Consider the following 24,941-nt stretch of genomic DNA (forward strand, 5'->3'; position numbering starts at 1 on the left):
GTAACCCTGTAGGTACGGTCTTTGAGGTATGAGGTGATGAGGGAAAGTGCAGAGCCTGAAACTCCAAGTTCTTGGAGAGTGCGAAGGAGGATCTGATGGTTCACCGTGTCGAATGCAGCAGACAGGTGCTGATGATGATGATGATGATGATAAAGAATGCATCTAACGTTCCGCTGTTCATTATAATAAAAAAACAGAGCATTAAACAAACCATCATGCTCTTACTTTGAAATCATGCGGAAATGTCGTCATCAGCAGGCCATCACGTGGTTTCCGAAAATAACCGAGTGACACGAGTAGATTTTAGCCGAGACCGGCGGAAAATATGTCTCAAAATTCCGTGTGTGTAAAAAGACGATCCACAAGCAGACATGTGAGATCCACGAGCAGAGATTTGAGATCCACGAGCAGAGATTTGAGGTCCACGAGCAGAGATTTGAGATCCACGAGCAGAGATTTGAGATCCACGAGCAGAGATTTGAGATCCACGAGCAGAGATTTGAGGTCCGCAAGTGCATTTTTGGTCGACAAATACAAAATGGATTCACAAATGCCTGATCGAAAGTTGTAAATGTTAAAGAGATATTCACAGATCTTTTTTTTATTTGTGAAAATATTTAGCGTATTTGCAGTTTACTTGTACACTTGCAAATTTATTTGTGAGTTTGCAAATCTTTTAAATGCATTTGTGGATGGTGTTTTACATTTACAAATCACATATTTACACACAAATTATTTTTATGTTCACACAAATAATTATGAGACATATCTATGCCCATAGTGGCCCTTTCGACCTAAGGTGGCTCAAATTGTCTTTCGAAACATGCTGTGTTCACTTCCATGGATGCACACACACACACCACATGTGTCTAAAACCTAAAAAACAGCCTATCTTCACTTAACCCAAACGCTATGCACCCTTAAGGCTCAATTACACTTCTTCCAGTCTCAGCGGTATCCTCTGTATTTTCGGTGTCCGTGCTGCGACTGCAGGCTTTGTGTATTTATAGTTTCACATCATTTCACCTTGCTAACCTTATATGATGACGTTTTTGTCATCGTGGGACTTGTGTAGTCCCGAAGGTTTCCTCTGCAGAATTTTACCATTTGGGAAAGTTGAGGAGAAGCCAGAGCAGATTCTTCATGCAACCTCTACAGAACTTCACTTTCTCAAAAAGCACCCTAAAACCCTCCGCACTGTGGAGGCTGTGGTGCTGCTGTAGCTTTACGTTGTCCTCACCTTATTCCCGTTTCAGAGTCAGCTTATTACTAAGTATATCCCGTGCATCATCACAACTGCAGCACTAATGCACATATAACCTGGTTAGACAACTGGAAAACAAATAAGTAAAAGTTATTATGTTCCTAACATTTTATTCAATTTCACTTTTTTAGCTTGAGTAACAGAGAGTGATGTTGTAGCATCGTCAGCTACAGATGTTCATAAGGTTTCAAAAAAATCCTCTAGACTCTTTCAGTCTTGTACATATCAATATTTTAGATGATGCTCTTTGATAAAAATAATCAATTGGTTATACAGATGATATGTTGTGCTGTTGAACAGCAATTTGACTATTTAATGCTTTAAAAAAATCAGATGGCAACTAAACTCATGGGGGGTTTATACTTAATATAAAAATAAAACCTAAGAAATTATTATATAATGTGGATGCTATGTTGGTATAATCCATAAACTGTACAGTAGCTCTTAATGGCCTAATAGCTGATTTAGTACAAAAATAGGCCACTATTACCCTTCTAATCTGACAAACTGAGATGGGCCTTGGCCTGTTTAAGCTTAATTGAAATATAAGTATTGTTTGGCCCACAGCAGCACTCAGATTTAACCTTAACCTTCAGCTCAGGACTTGCCCTTTAGAAATCACATCACAATTATTCTTGTGAGCAAAACAAACTCCAACCTCTCCTTTAGACGGGGGGTAAGGTTTTCAGCCTTTAGTTGATTGTGTGATGATAAATCAAGTCAAGGTTACAAGCTACAGAAAATAACCTTTGCCATTGTTGGATTCAAATCATTACTGTCAGAATTTTAATTGAAACGTGTGGCTTTTGTTTAGAAAACATATTCCACACAGAAAAAGGGAGATTTTTTTTTTCTCGTCGTAATTCCATATCCTCGCTTTCCAAGCTCTTCTCCATCCCCTCAGAGTAATTGATTTGGGGATGGACGGCATGGGGAATAAAGGGAATAACACATCATCTGGTCTCACGCTTTTAACCTCAGCTCCATTTCACTTCCCTTTTCATGTCTATAATTTGGTTGATGTTGAAGAGAAAAAAATCTCCAAATCCGTCAAGGCACTGTCCTTTGCTCTTCACAGAAGTAGGGACTTAAATGGTGTCTATCTGTTTGCATATTTGTCTTCGTTGTGCTTTATTTTGGGTGTAAAGCTGCAGGGGCATGATATCCTAACTCACCTTTAGATTTTTTTAATTTTTTGCCATTTATTTCCCCCTAACATAACTCTTCTTACTACTTTTTCGGTCTTAGGTTAGTTATTATCATTGACAAAAGTGTAAAATAAAAGATGTAGTACGGTGTAAAATCTATGGGGGTATATAGGTTGAAGGTGGTGTGTATGGAAGCAAACAAGAGACAGAAGTATTTGAATTTTATTAGACACCGAATTTATAGCATTGAAAATAATTACTTTGAAAATCATGTATCTGAATGTTTTTGCTCCGAATTTACCTATGTGAAATAAAAATGTAAAAATTAAAGTGAAACAAATTCGAATGTTCAAATTCAGATCCCAAAAATGCAAGTGAAAAAAATTCGACGTCAAAAAATTCGAGAGGGGTCTGCCTGCAGACCTCCACTCTCAGGACAGTTCCGGTGCAGACCTCCACTCTCAGGACACCTCCACTGTCAGTACAGGAAGTGCACGCTAAGAATTCCAAAATAAAATCACCACTATCAGTACAGTGCCACTTTCCAAACAGGAATGCACGCAAATATAAAATCGGATCGTGACACTTATTATATACATATGTATATATATATTTATATATATATATATATATATATATCTATATATAAAATAGGGACACCTTGTATTGTTTACTCTCAGTACAGCACCACTTTCCGAACAGGAAATGCACGCTAATACAACATAAAATAGCACTGACACTTATTATCTCTATATATATATATCTATATAGATATATTTATTTATTTATATATATAAATACGACATCTTGTATTTTAGTTACACCCGCTAGACAACAGTGGAAGGTTCGAGAAACAACCGTGTTTGCCGGGTGCACCGCGGCGGAGCTGGGGAGGTTCCAGCTGGGAACCTCCACCCCGCTGCGGGACCCGTGGGATCCCTGGACGGTGCGTCTTGGTCACGCTTCATATCGGCCGGCGCGGAGGCCCTCCGACAGTGGGTCGCGTTTGCCATTCGATCAGTGAGAGGAGAAAAATGCAACAAAAATTGTGAAAATCCGTTAATATATGGATGAGTGTGGGGGGGGGCTGGACACAGGCCGTGGGGGGACACCCGAGACCGGGCAATGTCCCCGGTAGAAACCGGGTGAAATAGCCAAAAAAATAATAAAACCGGGGAAAAGTGAAAAAAAGTGTCCGAAATTGGCACTCGTGAGGAGGGCAGAGTCCCCTGTCAACTCCCGTTACATTCCTCCATGGTGTAATTTGAGCGAAAAACTTTTACGAGAACCAGGCTGGGGGGGTCAAAAGGGCTTGACCAAGGCCGACCCAAAGTGCACGGTGGTCGGACTCATCACCTCCGTGATGAGTCTCCATTGTGATTTGAAAACTTCCATCAAACGAGTACTTCGGTGCGCGGGAAAAAACCGCGTCAGAATCGTCACTTCCTGTACTGACATTGGAGGTGTCCTGAGAGTGGAGGTCTGTGTCACTACCCGATCCGTCACCCTACCCGATCGGTACTGCGCATGTGCGAGATGGTCCGGAAGTCCGGACGGCAACCCAAGATGGACACTTGACACAGTGGCTTTTAGCAAAGCTCAAAAAGAAAAACCGAGAGAGATGAGTTATTGTTATTACAACGTGACTTCACTACTATTTAACAACTCTTTTTATTGGGTTCTTTTATTTGGGGTTAAGTACATTGTCAGAATAAGTGAGAAATAGATTTAACTTCTGTTAGACAGCTATCATACTGAATACATATTTACTGTGAATGTATGCAAAAATGTATGGCATATGGCTGTCTAACAGAAGTTAAAATCATTCCTCACTTATTCTGACAATGTACTTAACCCCAAATAAAAGAACCCAATAAAAAGAGTTGTTAAATAATAGTGAAGTCACGTTGTAATAACAATAACTCATCTCTCTCGAGTTTTCTTTTTGAGCTTTGCTAAAAGCCACTGTGTCAAGTGTCCATCTGGTGTTGCCGTCCGGAGTTGTCCAATATGGCGGACCATCTCGCACATGCGCAGTACCGATCGGGTAGGGTGACGGATCGGGTAGTGACAGCCTGCACCGGAACTGTCCTGAGAGTGGAGGTCTGCAGGCAGGCTCCCATGAAAAATTCGGTGTATAAAATTCGATGTCCAAAATCATAGATATATATAAACACTAGATGACTCACCCGCGCTGCTGGCCAATGGAGACCGACGTTGCCACTTGGCCGCCATCTTGCTACAGGGAGTTCTGTCATTCATAACATTATGGTTTACTATTTAAATAACCATAGCTTGCTCAATTTTCAACCAATTTTCAAACGGTTTGGTTTTTTATAAACATCAAAGATGTAGTTATGATACTGCATACTTATAATCATGGACTTTCATATGAAAATAACATTAATCAGATAAAGCAATAGCTATACACACACACACAAGGTATTTATATTAAATATTTGCCGGTGTATATATTTCCATTTATTTAATTATATTGTTAATATTTAAAATAAATTATAAAATTAAAATACATTTATATTTTATATATAAAAATCGGTCTCATGTTACCACTCTGTAAGCCAAGAGTTGTTAATTTAGCAATGCCTTAGCTTTAAGAACAGGGACACAACTAATGACAATAGCATATGTTGGTATATTATTTAGATATTCACACCTTTATCAGAAGAACCAAACCAACATAAAATGTGCTCACAGACAGGCCGGTTCTGTCTAATTTATCACAATTATTTTTGACATGAGATCTTCATATCATCCTAGTTTTGTATTTAGTTTCTAGATTTGTAAACAAATCCAGAACCTTTGAAATATGTTATTGAAAAAAGACCAAGAATAATATAAACTGTACCATGTGTCCTTCTGTAGTCCATTTGTGGTTTGTCTTGTCTCACCCCGGCTGATATATCACAAAATCCACTGTTTAAATTGTTCCCTATATTGCCCCTATGCAATATAGGGAACAATTTAAACATAAACTATCCTGTGTCCTTGGGTGTTATGAAAGGCGGCCCCACAAAATAAATTTATTATTATTAAGAAGAACAACTTGGTGTGGTGTGGAGGGGATGTAGGAAGCAGGAGCAGGTGGGGAGAGATGGGACTTCAAGGTTATTTGTTTTAAATGTGTCTTGGAGATAAGGACCAGCTGCACACAATAAAATACAGTATAACACAAAACCAATAAGACACACAGTGACACATGGCACACCAACAATCAATCAACATCCAGCCTCAGCTTTGGTATTCTTTCACAACCATGTTATGGGTTTATTAGACTGAGCAAACATAAACATATGTGGGGAACATAGTGCTGCGTCTCCTGTCCGGTCAAATTCCTCACTCCTGAAGTGCTCACTGCAGAGCAGTGTCCTGTCACAGGAAACAAAACCGTCCCTTCTTAGGGCGAGTTCCCACTGCCTCCTCCTCTCTTTGGTTTTGGGAAACCTTAAAAACATGAGAAAGGTAGCCAGATATATAAATTATTGTCAACATGTTCCTCCCTTCTTTCCTTTAACATTAAGGGTAGGACAAAAATACACACCGAAATTATCATATTTTTGGTATGTATGCATGTATGTATAGCCTACTTTAAGAATAAGACAACCACACTAAGAGTAATAAAAAAGGTGTCCAATAGAAACATTAAATAATTGTGTAAAGAAATGGTAACAACATATTCTAAAGAGGCTGGGTCAACAACAATCTTGCAATACTATTATCTCACATAGCCCCACTGATCCTGTGTAGCAGGACTTGTAATGTACATACATCCACTAAGTAATTAACGATTATCCTAATTTTAGTCATAATATTGTCATATCTTACACGTGAAAGGTGATCCCACGGGTTCTTGTTTCCAGACTGCGGCGATTGGAGCATCCGTAGGCTGCACAAAAGTCCGGCATAGTCAGGTACTTCTGTAAACACAAAGCCAGCAAATTCCTGTATCATAATGCAAGATGTTTTTAACAAGCCAAACCACTTGGAAGAAATCATGTGTAACTTAAGTTATGTTGAAAAGAAAGAGCAGTTCTGCCTCTCCCACTGGTTTAAAGTTGCTGGGTCAACTTTGTAATACTAGGTCTCACTGACAGCCTCTTGTTATTAGCCAGCTAATAAATACAACCACATACACAAAGAAAAGCTGCAATCTCAACATGTCCAAGGGTCCTGTATCATAGCCATGCTAATCATGTTTATAATAAACCAAACCGTTTGTAAATCAGTCAAGATTTCAGTGAGTTAAGAGTATTTTTGTGCAGATCACTCACCTTACAACAGTTACCATAACGCGAATCAGAGTAACTGTTAACTGTAGCAAGATGGCGGCCGGTCAGCTACGCTGGAAAATCTCCCATGAGCCATCTAGTGTTTATATATATCTATGTCCAAAATTGCGATGCAGCATCATCCGGGCTACTCAGACAGGATAAGTAATCGAGCCCTAATTCAATCAAACCGACTTCTGAGCATTGGCTTTGTCAGTCATGTGATCACAACAACCCGAGAGAAAAATGACGGCGAACAGTGGGGCTTGGGTAAGTAGTCAGTTTGTGCTCTTTATTTTACAAGCAGTGAGGGCTCGACAGCATTTGTATCTTACATTAGCTAGCTAAATGAGTGAAGTAGCCTTGTGCCTTGCTGTTAGCAAGCTCCGTAGTTATCATTAATTGAAGTGAATCACAACGTTACCATGCCCTTTTGTGTGTGGGGGGGGTGACGGTTTGCAAAGTAACGTTACGATCACTTCGGTTAGATAAGTCAAGTAGACCATGCTACACTATACAAATACTCTCTTACAAAAGCCCTGCATTTAAATATGTTAATGTTACTTTAGTAATAGTATGCTAGTATAATTAGGAAAGTGTTGTTAAAGTATTTAAAGTAGACACAAGTTATACTATTATATCATTTGTTTTATTGTTATTACCGATGCAAGAGTTGACTTAACTGTGTGTAGTTGGAGCTCATTTTGAACTAATGATTACTTTCATAATGGTTTAATGTGCTGACTATTTTCTACATTAATAGATGGTCTGGTTTGTTCAAACCCTCAAAATAGTAGGACATGCTGTCATAGTTACCCAGAGTCCGAAGTGACACCTTTACAATGTTAAAGCTGTTAGATAAATGTAGTGATGTAAAAACTAAAATATTCAAGATAGTGTAGTGGAAAAGAGATAATGTTTTAAAACATGTTACTAAAACAAAATCTCTTGTTTTGGACTGACAGTAATGATTCAAGAAATAGTAGATCAATAAATACACACACATCAATCTGTGTGCATTTGTTGTGGATGGAACACAACAAACAGTGCTCTTACCTGTGATGCCTCCTCCAAACATTATAACCAGACTGTATCATTCAAACTATAAGTAACAATTCAAAAGACAAAATCAACACAATTTATTGAAAGACCAATCTTTATTTTACGGTGCCTCTCCTTTTGTTTGTATTATTAAACCCTTTCAATCTAAAAAACTGAGCAACTCAACAGTTAACTTTATATTTCTTATTGTCCAAAGCATCTATTACACTATTTGTTCCCCTCTCATATTCACAGGATGGATGATTAGAGACTTTGGGGGAGACCTCAGCTTTATGAACGTCCTGTCTGTTGGTTTGGCCGGAGAGGGCTGAGGGTCTTTTCCTGCGAGAAGGACCAGGCCTGAGGGAGGAGGACCTGCACCAGCTGCACCTACCCCATGCTGGACATAGCTGTTACCACCTGCACATGCATAGCCTGTCAATTAACAGATTAACATTTAGTGTAATTTATGTATAATATTTCGTTTTTATTTAAAAAAAAAAGATGATGGTTCATGCTTGATAACTTGTACTCCTTTTGTCCGTTATTCTTACTGAAAATGTTAGATTACACATTCACATCTGACTGAAGATTGGCCCCATTTATTTGTGACGTTGCAAACTCTGCGGTACAAGGCACAAGTGATGTGAAGCTCATAAAGTGAGGCAAATGCATTTGATCAGCTGACTTTTTTTTTTTGCCAAACTTTATAGGCCTGACAATAATCACACTGTCTCTGAGGTGCAACGTAAAACACAAAACAACACACAAATGAAGTTCCTGTTAGACTACAAAACTATTCAGTGTGCAGGTCTTTGTGTTACAATACAAGTGTCTCTTAGTGAATGTCCTGTACTGCTCTTATATCTCATCACATCAGCTTCTCCTTTCCCTCTTGGATGTTCTTCTGGACCCTCGGAGAAAGAGAAAATGGTGAAGCAGTCCTGTCTCTCAGGCATGTCCTTTCCTAACAGAAATATCAAAAAACATATTATTGCAGAGCAAGTGTGTTATTTAAGAGGGAGGTGTGTTTGTTCAGGGGCTATAGATATAATGATTTTTTTTTATTTGAATGTTTTTTAAAATTCAACAGTGTACTACAAAAATAATCAGATTATGAATAAACCGTTCTAAATTCATCAACATTGAAATAAATGTATTAATAAAATAATAGTTAACTGTTATCAAAAGTAGTGCAACTGTAGAAGCTTGCTCTGTCCGGTTGTCTCACTGAAAGACAAAGGGTCGCAGTTCTCACTATGTTCAATAATATTTGCCTTAAATACATTGAAATGTGAAAGTTGAACAAAAAAGTTATGTTGCTTGGTAAAATGTAAATGTAACCTTTAGCTAAGAAAGTGCACTCAACATCACTGATGTGTAGGTGGTCTAGTATTTAGTCATGTTTAATGGCATGTATTTGAGTCATTACTTTATGCATTATTTGTAAAGTATGAAAAAGGTGTACCTTGGAATCCGTGCTGAAGTTCTCTGCTGCTAGGAGTCCAGATCTGTCTCTCCTCCTCTGGTCCAGCCTGTCTGGATCACCTTGAGGACACTTTGAACAAACAGATGTAAAGTTACATGCATGGGTTACAGACTTCTTTACATGTGTGACGGAGCGGATCACATGAGTGACCGACTCTGCCACTGACAGCTCACACACAGCTCTCTCTCACACACAGCTCTCTCTCACACACAGCTCTCTCACACACACAGCTCTCTCACACACACAGCTCTCTCACACACACACACACACACACACACACACACACACACACACACACACACACACACACACACACACACACACACACACACACACACACACACACACACACACACACACACACACACACACACACACACACACACACACACACACACATTCCTTTAAATTTATTACGTGTTTGTTAATTTGTTAAATGATTATGTTAACAGGTGGTTAACCTGTTAATGTTTGGGTCGGATTTTTTTATGTTGACAATGTGGTTTGAGGTAATTGTGTCACCTGTTGACGGTAAGCCTGTGGGAGGGGCTATGGGTTAAAAATGGACGGTTTTCGCCCTGGAGGATGACTGGAAGGATGTTGCAATGAAGGCAACAGCTGGGACATGTTCGGGAGATGGTTGCAGAGAAGGCAACACCAGAGCATGTTTACTCTGATGAGTGATGGACGGTTTGATTTGGACATTTATTTATTTTGTTTAAGTTGTGCTGGTTCGTTATTTTTGTTGTTGCTGCTGTTATAAAGTTTTGGAGCGTAACCCAACCGACTAGGCCAGTGTTTGTGAACGGACAATTAGAGCCCCGTCACAACATGCAAACAACTTTTTATCTTCTTTTAAAAACAGGTCATAATCTTATTGTTATACTTAAGAAATTGCTGGATATCACAGTCCTTATACTGTATCAGTTTGAGTATTATTGTGTAGGTCCTTTTTATTTTACTGTTATTTTGGATGAGTTTTTCATGAGTCAGTCAAATTAATTTGTTTTCATATGCCATATTCATATGCATCACACACGTAAGGGTAAGACACAAACCTATTTAACAAATGCAATGGATAAGCTTAATTTTCACTGAAGTCACACACAACGTCATATCTAATATTTAAACAAATCATTTCCATTAAGTTACATGTTCCGTTCTACAGCCACGATAAGGCTGTTTCTCAAGTGTGATGATAATACAATTAAAAGAGGCATTGGTAATAATATTAAAAACAACAATGTTTGGGTCGTTCGTCGGATAGGTGGTTAGCTGCAAGAAATAACTCCAGTTCAACAAACCATATTACAATATCTAAGGGAGCGTTATTTCTGGACCATCTTGACATGTGACGCTCATATTTTAAAGATACACACATTTCATTGTGAGGTTGATTTAATATACACTAAGCCTCTTCAACAATACGTTGACGTTAGCTAGTCTATTGTATGCTATAGTAGAGCATAGCGAATTTAAACGAACCTTAACAATGCATACAGTAACCTAACTATCTAACGTACAAGGATGACCTTATTTTAGCAACCTCGCACAGAAGCCTTTTGGTATACAGTAGCATCCCACTTAATGGTATACACTCTTGGATGCTACGCATAGCATCGTTAGCACAGATGGAGGTACGATTGCTCAAATGCTAACCCAACTCTAAACATTCATTAACGTTAGCTTAATAAAAACACCAGTAACATAACATAAGTACTTTATGCAGGGTTGACTTACCGAAGAAACTGCATTCACGGTCGGTCTATTTTAACCGTAGATAAATCCTATATTTGCATGGGCCAACACAACAAACACGGCCGAGTTCAAGTAGTGTTCTCCTCATGAACTGAGCCGCTGTAGCATCACGGAGCCAATGGAGCTAACGGAGCTAGCAGTGAGACAGGAGCCAGGAGAAGCAGTCCTGTTGTCATGAAGGGGGAATCTAACTATATACAGAATATGTTTTTGTGGATCCAGGCTAGAAACATGTTCATTTTCTGATGTTAAGTTGGACATTTTAACATAGGGTCTACGGGAATTGCATCCATCGCCTACAGTTTGCAGCATTGAGCTTCACAGCACTGTCCCACAGAAGTGGGGTTGATTGCATTCGGGCTCGATTGCTTATCCTGTTTGAGTAGTCCGGATGATGCCGCATCGCAGTTTTTGACACCGAATTTTATACACCGAATTTTTTTACATCGAATTTTAAACACCGAAATATTTGACATCGAATTTTTTCACTTGAATTTTTGGGATCTGAATTTCAACATTTGTATTTCACATAGGTAAATTCGGAGCAAAAAAAATTCAGATACATGATTTTCAAAGTAATTATTTTCAATGCTATACATTCGGTGTCTGATAAAATTCAAATACTTCTGTCTCTTGTTTGCTTCCATAGGTGTGGAGCATCGTTTTCTGCTACTCTACACCTTGATCTTCCACAGTCAAACGTTCACCTCCACCAGCATCCATCCTCCAGCTCCAGCATTCGAGTTGTAAATGTTATAATGGAACGTTTTACAAGAGAGGGAAAGGCTGCACTCTGTTGCTGTGATTGTTAAATGTCACTTATAGACACATATTTATCAGTATCAAAATAATAATATAGGCTAGGATGCATTTAAACACGATTTATTTTCTTTTATGCCCCAATCTTTTTTTTTTAAAGCTGGCTTTCTATCACTTTACTTTTAGCAATTTTCAGAGATATTGCGTTATTGTTTTTCATGCTTCAGATATATTTAACACTTTAAAACAGCGCGTTTTGTATTTTATAAAGTGGTGAACTCAAATGCAATTCCATCTTCATGCCAAAATAGTCAGGACACTAGACTGCGATTACACATTAGCCCACCTCCCACAACACGCATACACAACCAAATGGCCTTTTCAAGCTGTTTGCAGTTCTATTTGCCCATTCCTGTCAGAATAGGTGGGAAATGGAGGAGCTGGCGCCAAATGGCCAATAGCCAAATCACCAAAAACCCTCAAACGGTCTCCATTAAAGTTTCTGGGCTCTTGGCAGAGTGAGGCCATGGTCTTTGGAGGTCATTTTTAAAAGCCCTGTGGAAATACCCTCCTTTCAGCCATCTCAGAACACCACTGTGTGTGTGTGTTTGTTCATGTGTGTGTAAGTAACTGAGTTCAGGCTTTATTAGGCTTCAGTGGTGTTTGGACAGCCGGAAGAGTAGCACTAATAGGACAGAATGATGCAGAAATGGACAGAAAGCGCCTTTGGAGTTCTTGAAGCTCATTTTCTCACTCCCTTACTTTTACCCTCTCACTCTGTTTCAATCACTCACTCACCCCCTTCTCCTCCCTTTCTGCTCTTCTTCTCATCAGCATCGCTTGCTTTCTCAGCCTTGGCTGTCACACAGTCCCGGTGTTGCTCCACTAATTTTTCACATCCCTTTATTCCTTCAATTCGGCCTTTTCCCTAAAGCACTTTGAGTCAGCGGGGGAAGCTTTTAGCCACTGATTACCCGTACACGGTAATTTCTCCTTGTTATGGTGGACAACTTGTGGCTCCAGACATACAGCAACATGGGATACAGGATAATTTCAACCATGGTCCATTTCCCAGAGTGCCAAGGCTCCCTCATGAAATCACTAAATATATTTATTTCTATTTTTTGGGTAACCTGTAGCTTGAGGGACCTCAATGATGTCCTACATTTTACCTACATCTTCTACAAGGTCAAATGTGTCTCTTGGCGGTACACAACATGCTTAGGTAAAAGAAAAAAAAAACCCACTGCCAGCAAACTCCTGTTTTTGTCTTTATAAACCCTGCAAATACCTACCTTCCTATTTCCTAGTACAGATCGGCGGTCATTACTTTCAACTCAGTCATTTCCTTGATAAGCAACCAGCTACTGTAGATTCACTTCTTCTCTTGTCTGGAATTAGGACATCTTCCTCTGTGGTTCTGTAGTTCCCACAGTGGATTACCAGGAGGTATTGCTGTGGTATAAAAATAGTAGACCTCCACGACCCACAATCGCATCCCTTGATGAAGATGATATTAAAGAATATATTTCCTGGTAGCCATAGCTTGAGAGAATACCTATAATGAAAGGCAAGAATCTGCTGTATCTCCAATGTGTTAAACTTTATTGGAACAAATGTCATAGTTAATGTTCTGAAGCAAGACAAATGTCACTTTTGGCTCACAAAGGATTATAAAATATTTCTAAAATGGTGTATGACGGGGATCTTCTTGTCTAAAAATAAACCAGTAGAAGATATGCAGTTATTTAGTTTATTACTATTTTGCAGTAGTTTAGTAAGGTGTGCATTGGCCAAATACAATAATATGAAACATTGTTTTACCTCCTTATTGTTGCAGACTTGACCTATTTAAACCCACATCAATGACATCCCTGATCATTAACCTCATGTAACACAGTATTAAAATAAAATAAGCACTTTATAGTTTTGCAAAACCTCCATATCCGTAGACTGAAGGTAACTTTGTATTTGAGTAAATACATATATTCTATGATAGCTATCCTTTTTTAATTGTATGTAAAACATTTATAAACAAAATGAAGCCCTCTCTCTTCCTGCCCTACACTGATCTTGATGTCACATTTGCTTTTGTCACTTCTCAGGGGGTTTGGCCCTGAAATGGTTTACATATTTCCCAGGTCACTAGTCAGGTGACCTCTCTATACTCTGCATGTTTTTACAAAGTCTTTCTCTATCTTCTCTCTATCTTTATTTTCTTGTCTTTCTCCTTTTTCCTTGTTTCTTGATGTTTTGTTTTTGCCTCGTTCTCTCTCCCTCTCATTTGTCTCTCTTTATCAGCTCTAACCTGTCTGTTTACTGTCTGTTCTCAACAACAATATAGCACACTCCAATTTGCTCGACTGGCAATGCAGATGGATGAACACATGAGTGAGGAATTGGCTTGTTGTTGCGTCGTCTGCCTCACAACCCTGAGCCTTCCCAAGTCTTTCCCTGTATCACAGACCTGGCAATCTGCTCATCAGATAATCTGTCTCATTTAAACTTTTATTTTGTGGAAGTTAAATATTTCGCAGTGGAAGCCTGTTAGGGTAGTGTGTGGGGTGTGCATTGTGTTCACAAATGCATTTTTGTGTGTGTGTGTGTGTCAGGAAAGGCGTTTTTAGTTATGCTTTGCTCTTAGCGATGTCTGTAATTAGCAGTAAAAACCGCAGTGATATGAGCTGGGCTGCTTTTCAAGGTTATTCATCTGGTCTGCTAAAGTCAAGGAGTCTTTCTGCTCTAATAATTATTGTGTTCAGCAGTCAACGTGTTTTGATCAACTTAAGCCCCTTCAGATTCATTTTAAGAATCTGTTAATTAAAAATGTAAGTTTTAACATTTGATTTATTCGTCATTCTTTTTTAAATATGCTGTTTTAAAATCCTTTATTAAGTGCAACAATTCAATAAAGCCTGTTTCCATCCATCGATGTGTGACATACATAAATTAAAATAAATAAAATAAATAACATAAATAAAATAAATATGTACAATATATACAATACATTGAATACATTGCATAAATTAAACATTAAGCAAAACAAATACATAAGGATTTATAGTGACATTTGTCCATTCAGACAGAAAATAACCCTTACATTTATAGACTTATACTAATACATACAAAAATCAATTCAAATGTGGGAAAAGAAGTCCACAGGTATTGTTTCAGTATTTCTAAATAATGTGTTATCGTGTGGATTCATATGCATACAGATGCTTCGTCCTTGATCCCACTTTGAATGACCTGTGACCTCCATATTCCCTCCCTCAAATTACCTCAACCACGGTTTCTGTTTCATTCATCAAATATTCATCCCATTGAGAGAATTAATAATTTATTATTACAATTCAGAATCAGACATCAGACAATCACCATGAAATAATAATTTCCCATTTGCTCATGACACATTGATAATTCATATATTTCTCCTGCTCTCATTTCCTTCCTTTTTTTAATTCCTCTGATCAGCCCAACACCTGGTGAGGGACCAAGTCTGTGTCACTGTGTCCTGTTACCATGGTGATTAGGAGGTTAGGAGCCCCAGAAGGGCCCCTAATAAGGAGGAAACAGGGTGTGAAATTAAGGTTATAGGACAAATATAGCATCTGTTTTTTAAGCAAGGCTGGGAGGATGGCAGTTTAATGTAAATTGGTAGAACAGCAGGTGGTTTGTACACTTCATTTGAGTTTGAGGGTTTTGCCTGAGATACTGTTGCTGAAAAGAGATTGTTCTATGATTAAAGTTGTCTTTTTCCCTGAAGCAACTATTAAAGAGAAAAAAGTACAGTTAATCCTTCCTGACATTACTCTCATTAGTGCTGGGATAGAATTAGACTCGGTATAGTTTGACGTTTTGGGTCAAAGATTTGATCCCTTGTTGTTGCAACACTCCTCAGGACACTGCCAAACGTCTGTCTCACTGGGTGCATTAGTGGCAGACTGAATATAAACAGCTGTATCAGCTTCATGCTTGAGTCTGCTCCCATGTTTCCCTCAGGGTGAAAGACCAGAAAACAACGTTTCATTTCCTTAAGGGGACCAAGGGGATACACCACTTAGAAAGCATGTTGCCTCATCTCCGCTTTCTTCCTTTTCATCCTTTTCTCTTCTGTTCCTTTTTACTAATTTGGTTGTTAACTGCTGAGGGGCATGCTCCTTCTCTATGCAAATCAACATCATGCAATATAATATGCAAAATATATGAAGAAAATGTTTTGCTACATTTTCATAAATCTTGCTCTGAGAGCAGGACCATGTGATGAATGGCTGAGAGGTTTACAGAAAGAAATATCAGACGTCACTGACTGTAACAGAAGGTCTCGTGTCTCTGTGGTTTTGCTTTATAGAAGGAGCTAACTTTCAAAACTATTGTCGATGTCACTAGCATGGACGTGATTTAAAGATACTGATTTTAATACGCAACAATTTTAAACGGCAAAGAAAACAGAATAAAAGACGATCTTTATTGCCCTTGGTATGCACTAAATCATCAGTTGCAATAAAGGAAAGCCAACAGCAGTTTTTCTCATAATATACACAATCCCGACATGTAATGCAGGCAGGACATTATAGTGGTGACGTTTATTGTTCATGTAAAATGTCCTGCTGCGAGGAGATTTCTGATCTCCTTATCAAACATTTATTTTTCAAATGTAAAATAAATATAAAGCAAATAAATAAAATAATATCAGCTTGTGTATATAGTATAACTCATATCAATATCTAACTGCCATACAAATACCTGTTCCACCACAATAAATAAAACGGTTTTAAGTCGATTAGTGCCCTTAAAATATATATTGAATGTTTCATAGCAGTTTGATTCAACATAAGTAATATGTATATAAAATGCTTATCAAAGTGACTGAGTGAAGCTGCTGTCAGAGTTTCCATCTCCAGCCCACTGCCTCTGGATGTTGCAGTTCTGTGATGGCTTTAATGGTGTTGGACAGGTATGGGATTGTGAATCAGAGACCACTGGAGGAGGCTGACCCCAGCTGTCCACCAGCCCATCACTGGGTGCTCCCATCTATTTGTTCTGTTGCTGGATGCCTGTCTTTCCTGGGGGTAATATCCAGCATGCTCGCGCTCCCTAGCTCACAAAGGGATTACCTCAGAAAAAGACCAGTTGATGAGGGAGACAGCCCGGAGAAGCAGACCACATGTGTGTGAGCGTTTGATGTTTCCCAACCTTTCTTCAGTGGGTGCTCACTGCAGCATTAAGCTTGTTGCCTGTGCAAAAGACAAGACTGGTCTTTATGTTCCTTTTTATGTGTTTACATTTATACAGTATGTGTTTCTGTGCTTCTACTGGTGTGGACTGTTTGAGGATGTTCACAGCAAAACGGGGGGTATCAAAGTCTTAACCCCACTGCATTAATCATAACATGCTGCTAATCCAAGTCTGCAGAGCCTCAAACACTGCCTCTCTGATGTGTGTGTGTGTGTGTGTGTGTGTGTGTGTGTGTGTGTGTGCGCGCGCGCGCGCGCGTGTGTGTGTGTGCGGCGTGTGTGTGTGTGTATGTGTGTGTGCGTGTGGCGCGTGCGTGTGTGTGTGTGTTGTGCATGGGTTTTTGTGAACATGATGATACCACATCAACAGGGAATGCTTGTTAATACATTTGCAGCTTTCCATCTCTGGTCTCTTGCTATTCTCTACTTTCTGGCCTTGAATGCTTCATTCTCTTTTAGTATCTTTCTCGGTCTCTCTCTCATTCCGTTTTATTTTCTCCCCCTTGCTCCCCTCCTGTCTTCAGTTTTGCCTGGAAGTGGTTGTTATTTTTGATGGTTAACGAATCAGCACAGTTAGAATTTACATTGGTCTGCAGTGATGCATTTCTTGTATCGTAACTGCAAATAGGTATTTAAAAAATAAATTGATTCGTCTGATGATTATTATTTGTGTTCATTGTTTGGTCTGCAACATCTTTGTAAATATGATCTAAAAAAACACAAGGTTCCTAGAGCATGAGGTGATGTTCCTAAATTGCTTATTCAGTCTGAAGAGTACAGAACCCAACACTATTCAGTTAGCCCTAATAAAAGTCAAAGAATACAAGCAACTCTTACTCACAAAACTGATCTTGGAACTAATTATCAAATACATGTGTCAAATATAATAATCTCTTTATAATGTGAGAACATGGTAAAACTTGCTAGTTGCAGTTATCCAGTATCCAAGGGGATATCTATGGGCTCAGAACAGTCTCATAATACACACCTGCACACAGAAGGATTCAAACTTGTATTTCCGGATCCATACTTGTGTTTTTCAATGCACACACAAATGTATTCCGTTTCATATACATGTAAATAAAATCCAAATACAGAAAAAAGTGTTACATATGTATTTTTGATCCTCACATATTAGTTTCCCGTTTAAATCCCCTGAACCTGCAAACACAAACAGCTTTCTGTGCACGGATCGCTGTGCATTCGTGTGTGGGTTTTTTGAGACTCCCCTGACGGTCAGCCGATTCGTTCTTGTAATTTTTTCTATCTATAGCCAATCAGATGTCTCCTTCATTCTAAGCCAATCACATGAGCGCGCCCCCACGAGGGTAAGATTACTTCATATACGCATTTTGCGCAGTCCGGTCAGCTCGCTAAACAGAGGGCGGAGCTTCAGGTGATCATGCAGAGCAGCGTGTCTCCGTCAGACTCAGCAGCTGTCTGATCTGATCTCTCTCTCGCGTCCGGTTATACTTCACTTGCGTTTATGTCCATATCGATCAGATCTAGCTCTCCTGATCGGCCTTTATAGAGAGCACCGATCAAACTATTAAGAGTGAATATCGGCCGATAATGACCGGCAGGGCTCCCCCCGTTAACAGGTCAATGTCGAGCACTGGCTTCGTAGTGCACTGATCGATTAGGCTAAGCTAACCTGTAGCTGCTCCCTCCACACTCACAACAACTTCATACAGACATAAATAAAGCAGCTGTATTCGCCATACAGGAAACACACATTTAAAACAGGTTTGTCTGCCGTTTTTGTGTACACAAGCATTCATCAATGGTTCGGAAAGTGGCGCTGTACCTTAATAATATAAAGGCTTGTATTTGCGTGCATTTCCTGTTCGGAAAGTGGCGCTGTGCTGAGAGTGGAGGGTGTCCTGAGATTAGCGCCTGCAGGCAGGCTCCATGGAGCTGTCAGCTCCGGACTGCGCAACATGCGTACATGAAGCGCTACGTCATGAACGCAAGAAATCTACCCTCGTGGGGGCGCGCTCATGTGATTGGCTTAGAATTGAGGAGACATCTGATTGGCTATAGGTAGAAATAATTACAAGTACGAATCGGCTGACCGTCAGGGGAGTCTCAAAAACCCCACACACGAATGCACAGCGATCCGTGCACAGAAAGCTGTTTGTGTTTGCAGGTTCAGAGGTTTTAAACGGAAAACAAATATGTGAGGATCAAAAATACATATGTAAAACTTTTTTCTGTATTTGGATTTTATTTACATGTATATGAAACGGAATACATTTGTGTGTGCATTGAAAAACACAAGTGTGGATCCTTTTGCGGATCATGAAATACAAGTGTGAATCCTTCTGTGTGCATGTGTGTATTATGAGACTGTTCTGAGCCCATAGATATCTTCAGATGTCTCTTTCTGTGTACGCAGCAGTCCAAAATGTGAAGATTTCAATTAAAGCCACAGTGAATTTACACATTTCAGAAATAATCATTTATTCGTCAATTTATTATCAATATCAACCAATTGATTAAAAACTAATATTTAGGCACCAATGTCACTAGATTGATATACTTAGAACATTAACAGATGCTTTTAATGTATCTTACATAAATCACTGATAACTTCAATGGGTGAAATGGTGTGTGTGAGTGTTGGTTAATGTGAGTGTCTGTGTGATAGTGTAGATCTTTGAAAGTGCTGCTGAAGCACCAAGGACTCTCAGTGCCTCCTTTGCTCCTTTTTATATCACAAACATTGCCTAAGAAATCACATCTCCGTGTCAACCCCCCGCTGAGCTGACTGTGCAGCGGGCCGTCCCATAATGTCATGTTTTTATGCATCCCTCTAATGCCGCCTATAACTGTGCCACTCTTTTAGCCTTCCCTTTGCTTTCTTTTATCATTAGCAGTCTCTAAGCAGAAGGCGCCTGGGACTCAAGCTCCAATAGGGGTTATTTTTCTTACTTCGCTCCGTGTAGCACCATGGGAACTGCCCTGCCACAGATTGACCTATCTGTCACTGATACACGGTGTGTCGTTAGAGATTCCTGAGTTGCTTCACGCTGAGGCGATCCCCTCAGTGAAACACCTCGCTCTGTTATCAAATACCTGAGGTTATGTTAAGTAACCCAACGTTGTGTCGGATAATTCTCACTCACAAAGACACATGGGCTAAATGCTGAATTAGAGCGCGGAACTGTTGTTTTTTCAACATGATGTGGCCTCTGAGTATGATTTGTTCCTTTTTGCACTAGCCTGTGCTGTGGTTACAGTGGAAAAAGAGAATGTATTTACCCCTGGCAGGTTATGTTTTTTGCCCTTGGCAGAGATCCACGCTCTCTGAGTGTCCTTTTGCTTTACTGTTATTTTCTTTTGTGTTTTCCCCGCCATTTTTACTACCACTCCTTTTTTGGGATCCCAAACAAGTACTCCAAAAAAAAAAAAACACTTCAAAATGTATTCCCTTTTAATAGGGTGTAACATCACTTAGTGTAACAGCAATTGCCAGTATTGCTAACACTTTAGAAACCATTAGAAAGGAAATGTAGGAAAAGTACGTGCTGTTTAAACTTTGTTTCTTCAATTGCTGTAGTGATTAAATAATCAATAACTTTAACATATATTCATTTAGACACCTCTAATCAAAGACTGTCTTCCAAGCTACATTCACAATGATATAGTGAATTATAAGGCTGAGGAACAACATAATGATTACATACTTGTTTCAAACAAATGTTGTCCATTTCAGCATTTCACTAGGCAATCGTGCCTTTACTTCTCAGAGGATTTTGTCTGAGAGATTTTCTCAGATGCAGTCCTAACAACACATATTTAGTTGGAGACTGATCTCAGCCTTTTCAAAATATCACATTAATTTCACATTAGCAACCTGACATGCTTGCAGATGCTTAGCAACTGTGTTGGAATCAAAAACAAAATCCAACCCTGGAGACATTTGCTATTGAAGGTAACCACCATTGGTGAATTTGATCCTTTTAATTGACTATATCTATTATTGAGCATTTTGGAAAATACAATCTTTTGTTTGACTTTTTAAGGATTTCATTGTTGGCCTTTTGCCTTTATTAAAGAGATAGGACAGATATATTGGAAAGGGTAAAATAACGTTAAGCAGGAGACTGCAGGTCGGATTTGAACTTTGTTGCGGTAGGGACTCAGTCTTGGCACATGCTTTACCAGCCCAGCTGCCTTGATAGGGAGATAACATATTGGTACACCTAATATATTTGATATGCCTCAAGCTAGAGGCACCAGTCTACATTACATTACATGTCACTTGTTAGACGTTTTTATCCAAAGCGACTTACATACATTCAGTACTGTGGGCAATCCCCACAGGAGCAATTTGGGGTGAAGTGTCTTGCCCAGGGACACAACGACATGCTGACTGCAGTGGGACTCGAACTTGCTACCCCCTGATTCAAAGTTCAGCGCACAAAGTTCAGCGCACTATCTCACTGAGCCACAGCCTCCCTAGTCTAGCATGCTGATTGCAGTAACTTTATGTTTAGGATACAGACAGACAGACCTATAGTTATACTTCCTTTTAAAAGACTGCCATCACCACAAACAGCAACCACTGAGGCTAACAACATTCACATTTTTTCATTTATTTTTTCATTGCTACTGTCCTAACACACAGCCAGTGAGTGTTTTAAAACAAAGTGCTTCCCCATTGAGATTTATTGACTTTTTTTCTTGGATTTACAAAAAACACCCTTGTGGAACCGCACAGGTATTTCAATGCCGGCTACAAAAAACATACATGCCGAGCAGAAGGGTTCTCAGCCCGAACGCTTACCTGTCAATAACGATTTAGTGATGACACTCACTGGATATGTGTGTTGGAGCGTGTGTGAGTATTGCTCATACTTCTGAGTGAAAATAATTAACCTGTGCTTTATAAGTTCTGTATTGCAATTACAGCTCTTCAACTAAAATAGCATACATCTACCTGCAAATGCACTCATACGTGGAGATAGGGCTAATCTCTATCTTGCTGTCAGCACAAGTGTTTGTCTCTATATAGAAATGGCAAGAAACACTTTAAACACATTAATTCCATGTGATGTGCTTCTATCTATGACTACACTCCTGCTGTCACTCTTGTAGATTTCTTTCTCAATTTGTCTTCTTCTATTTTAATTCCGTTCCCTTACGCTCTCTTGTGCTTTCAATCTATCCGTCTCTCTCGTTGCACCCCATGGCACCCAGGGGAACAATGGCTCTCTAACAACCTTTGCAGAAAGCCTCTGAACCTGAAGATTGAGCATTGTGAGTCGGAAAGCAACGTAAAAGGTCAATTTTCAATTTTTCCACTGGTAAGGCTCCGGTTTGCCAACACCCCAGGCCTTGCTATAAGGCACATTCATTATACAAGCCATGCTGCGTATGACCTAGCTCCTGTAGAATTACCATTGACGTGGGTAATATGGAAGTGCATAAAGATTTAACAATGACCCCTTAGCCATCTGTGATAGTGTTGAACTAATTAACCTACCTCTGATGTCTCCCTCTCTCTCTGTCTCTCTTTCTGTCCCCTTCTCTCTCACTGTCAGTTACCATCAGTCTGCTTCACACATACATGCACCAGCACACAGTGGACTTCTATAGCTATCAGCCATTTTAATGGTCGGGTCCCCGTTTTTAAAATCTGGGCATTAATTGTCAAGTTAAACAGTCATGGCAAAGATAATGGTTCACTCATCTACAGCTTATTATGTAGAGAATAAAGGGGGGGCTAGGCCATGCAGCTTCAAGTAGGAACACATTTACTGTCACTGCTGTCCCAACCTTCTTTTATATACTAATTTGGGGTTAGCATATGGCACCTCCTCATCCCTATTTCTCTTGCTGATTCCTTTAGCCATTCAACATCTTGGCTGTCTGAAGTTAGTTTTATAATCACCACTTGACCTCTTGTTTTCCCCAATAGTCAGCATCTATTTAAAGTCAGTAATGACCAGTAATGGACGTCTCTATAAACGTCTACGATCAGACTGCAGAATTGGCAAAGTATTGTTTTTTCCCCACAATAAATTCAATGTTTTTTATGGCCACTTATTTGGTGTCAGATTGTATAATAATCAGTTTTGAGTCAGAACTCTACAAGAATAAAACACTTTGTTAGAGGCGTCCTTACTGTTGAAATGTATGGAAAAAGCAACTCGCATTTCTGTCTCTCTGACAGCAGATATATGTCACTGTCACTATTCATAGCATCAGCATGAATAATGCCTTGTGAATGAGCTCTGCACACACCGGTAACATGTAACAGCCTTTTAATTTCCCTGCCCTGGGCACTGTCACCTGCCTGGCAATCATCTGCATAACGGAACACTCTGGTAACTCTCCTGACTGTAGATGTGTGTGCACCTCCAGAGGATTTAGGATGTCAACCGTCCTCATAGAGGTCTTCGAGCTCTAATCATTAAGCTCTAACAGGCAGAGGTTACACGCCCAGAGGCCATGAGGGCAGAGGAGGCCGCTACCCTCAAGCCAGCCCCGGTCTTTCTAGCCTACCATGACACTGACAAGGTTGAAGGATGTATGGACTACCGTACTGTAGATGGCTTGGAAACAGTTTGCCAGAAATATAGAACCCTAAAATACTTTAAAGGTCACCTATTATACTGTTTTTCATCAATATATTATAGGTCTCAGATATATACAAAACATGTCTCTGAAGTGTGTGGCTCGAAATACCAAACGCATCACCCATTGTAACATCCCATAATCCCCTCTGTTTCAGCCCTGTTTCAAAAGTGCTGATTCTCTGTCTGTTACTTTAGATGAAAATAAGGAGCCACTCCCCACGCCCCACCGAGAGAGATTTGATGGTGCTCTAGGAGGAGATTCAGGTGATAGGGGGGCGGGGGGTTTACCAACCTTGGTTGGTTGGTTATTGGTGGTTACACAAGCCAAAAACAATCGTTATGACATCATAAAGTGCCCACAATCTGATCAGCTCATTTTCAGACAGGTCTTTATATAAATGGATCAGGACAAAAAGTGAGCAAATCATTTTTCCTGACACGTTCAGGATCTCTTTACACAGAGGGGACACATGTTTATGTATAAAAGACATGACAAAGTGGATTCCGCACAATAGGTCCCCTTTAATATTGCTCCCACTGGATAATTAAACAACATCAGTTGTAATCGATCAATTAGTCACTATTCAAATCATTGAATGGAACTAATCGTAAAGACCAATGACAAGGTGAAACTTCAAATATAAAATTAAAGGACTCGCAATTTCTGTTCACACCAGACATACTTGTATGCTCCCCATCCAGTAGGTCCCCTGCGTTCAGGAAACATGTTTCTTTCACTTCCCTCCTGTCTCTGCTCCATCCCTCTGCGTCTGCCTGATCTCTCTCTGATCATCCTGTTTGTCTGGAAGCTTTCCTTTGTGTCTGGAAACTAAGGAAAGAAAGTGGCACCTGTCTTTTGTTTTGGATGGCATGGCTTGTATAAGGTGTGACAAGGGAGCAGTTTAGTGTAGTGAGGTGTGGATATTGCAAGAAGTCAACTTTTGTTAACATTAAGAGAAGATAAGCCGATAGCTCACCCAAACAGTGGGGAAGAAAATGCAAGAGTTTCAAACTAATGATGGTGCTCAACCTATGTTTTGTTATACAGTACCACTTAAAACGGGTGAGACGGATGTCTGGAATCAATAAAGGGCCACTCCTACACATATTGTCAGCTCAAAGTTGGTTTACATTCTGTCAGAAGACAAGTGATGGAAATGAGCTTTTACTCACAATGACTGTACAGTTTACAGTGCTTCTACAGTACTCGGTTATATCATTTTCTATAGGGAGTTAACAGCATCAACTTGGCACGAGAAAGACTCTTCTAAATTAGAACCAGGGGCTCTTAATCTTTATCAAGACTAATTTGTGCTCAAGTTACTTGATTTCTTGCAAACTGGATTTCAACGATTTACTGTTGGGAAGTGAA

At 39.5% G+C, this 24,941-nt stretch overlaps 1 protein-coding gene and 2 long non-coding RNA genes across 3 annotated transcripts in view; 1 reads left to right on the plus strand and 2 right to left on the minus strand.

Moving 5' to 3' along the window:
- Nucleotides 1-24,941, plus strand: part of fbxl17 (F-box and leucine-rich repeat protein 17) — a 256,804-nt gene that overhangs the window by 48,716 nt on the left and 183,147 nt on the right. The window lies entirely within an intron of this gene.
- LOC139434488 (uncharacterized) lies at nucleotides 5,650-6,763 on the minus strand. Its single transcript, XR_011643837.1, has 3 exons — nucleotides 6,702-6,763; nucleotides 6,256-6,347; nucleotides 5,650-5,874 (listed from the first exon to the last, which is right to left on the minus strand). It is a non-coding gene; the product is annotated as an uncharacterized lncRNA (long non-coding RNA).
- On the minus strand, nucleotides 8,647-11,049 carry LOC139434489 (uncharacterized). Its single transcript, XR_011643840.1, has 3 exons — nucleotides 10,969-11,049; nucleotides 9,208-9,297; nucleotides 8,647-8,706 (listed from the first exon to the last, which is right to left on the minus strand). It is a non-coding gene; the product is annotated as an uncharacterized lncRNA (long non-coding RNA).

The sequence above is a fragment of the Pseudochaenichthys georgianus genome, chromosome 9 (assembly GCF_902827115.2).
Source record: "Pseudochaenichthys georgianus chromosome 9, fPseGeo1.2, whole genome shotgun sequence".
Lineage (NCBI taxonomy): Eukaryota > Metazoa > Chordata > Actinopteri > Perciformes > Channichthyidae > Pseudochaenichthys > Pseudochaenichthys georgianus.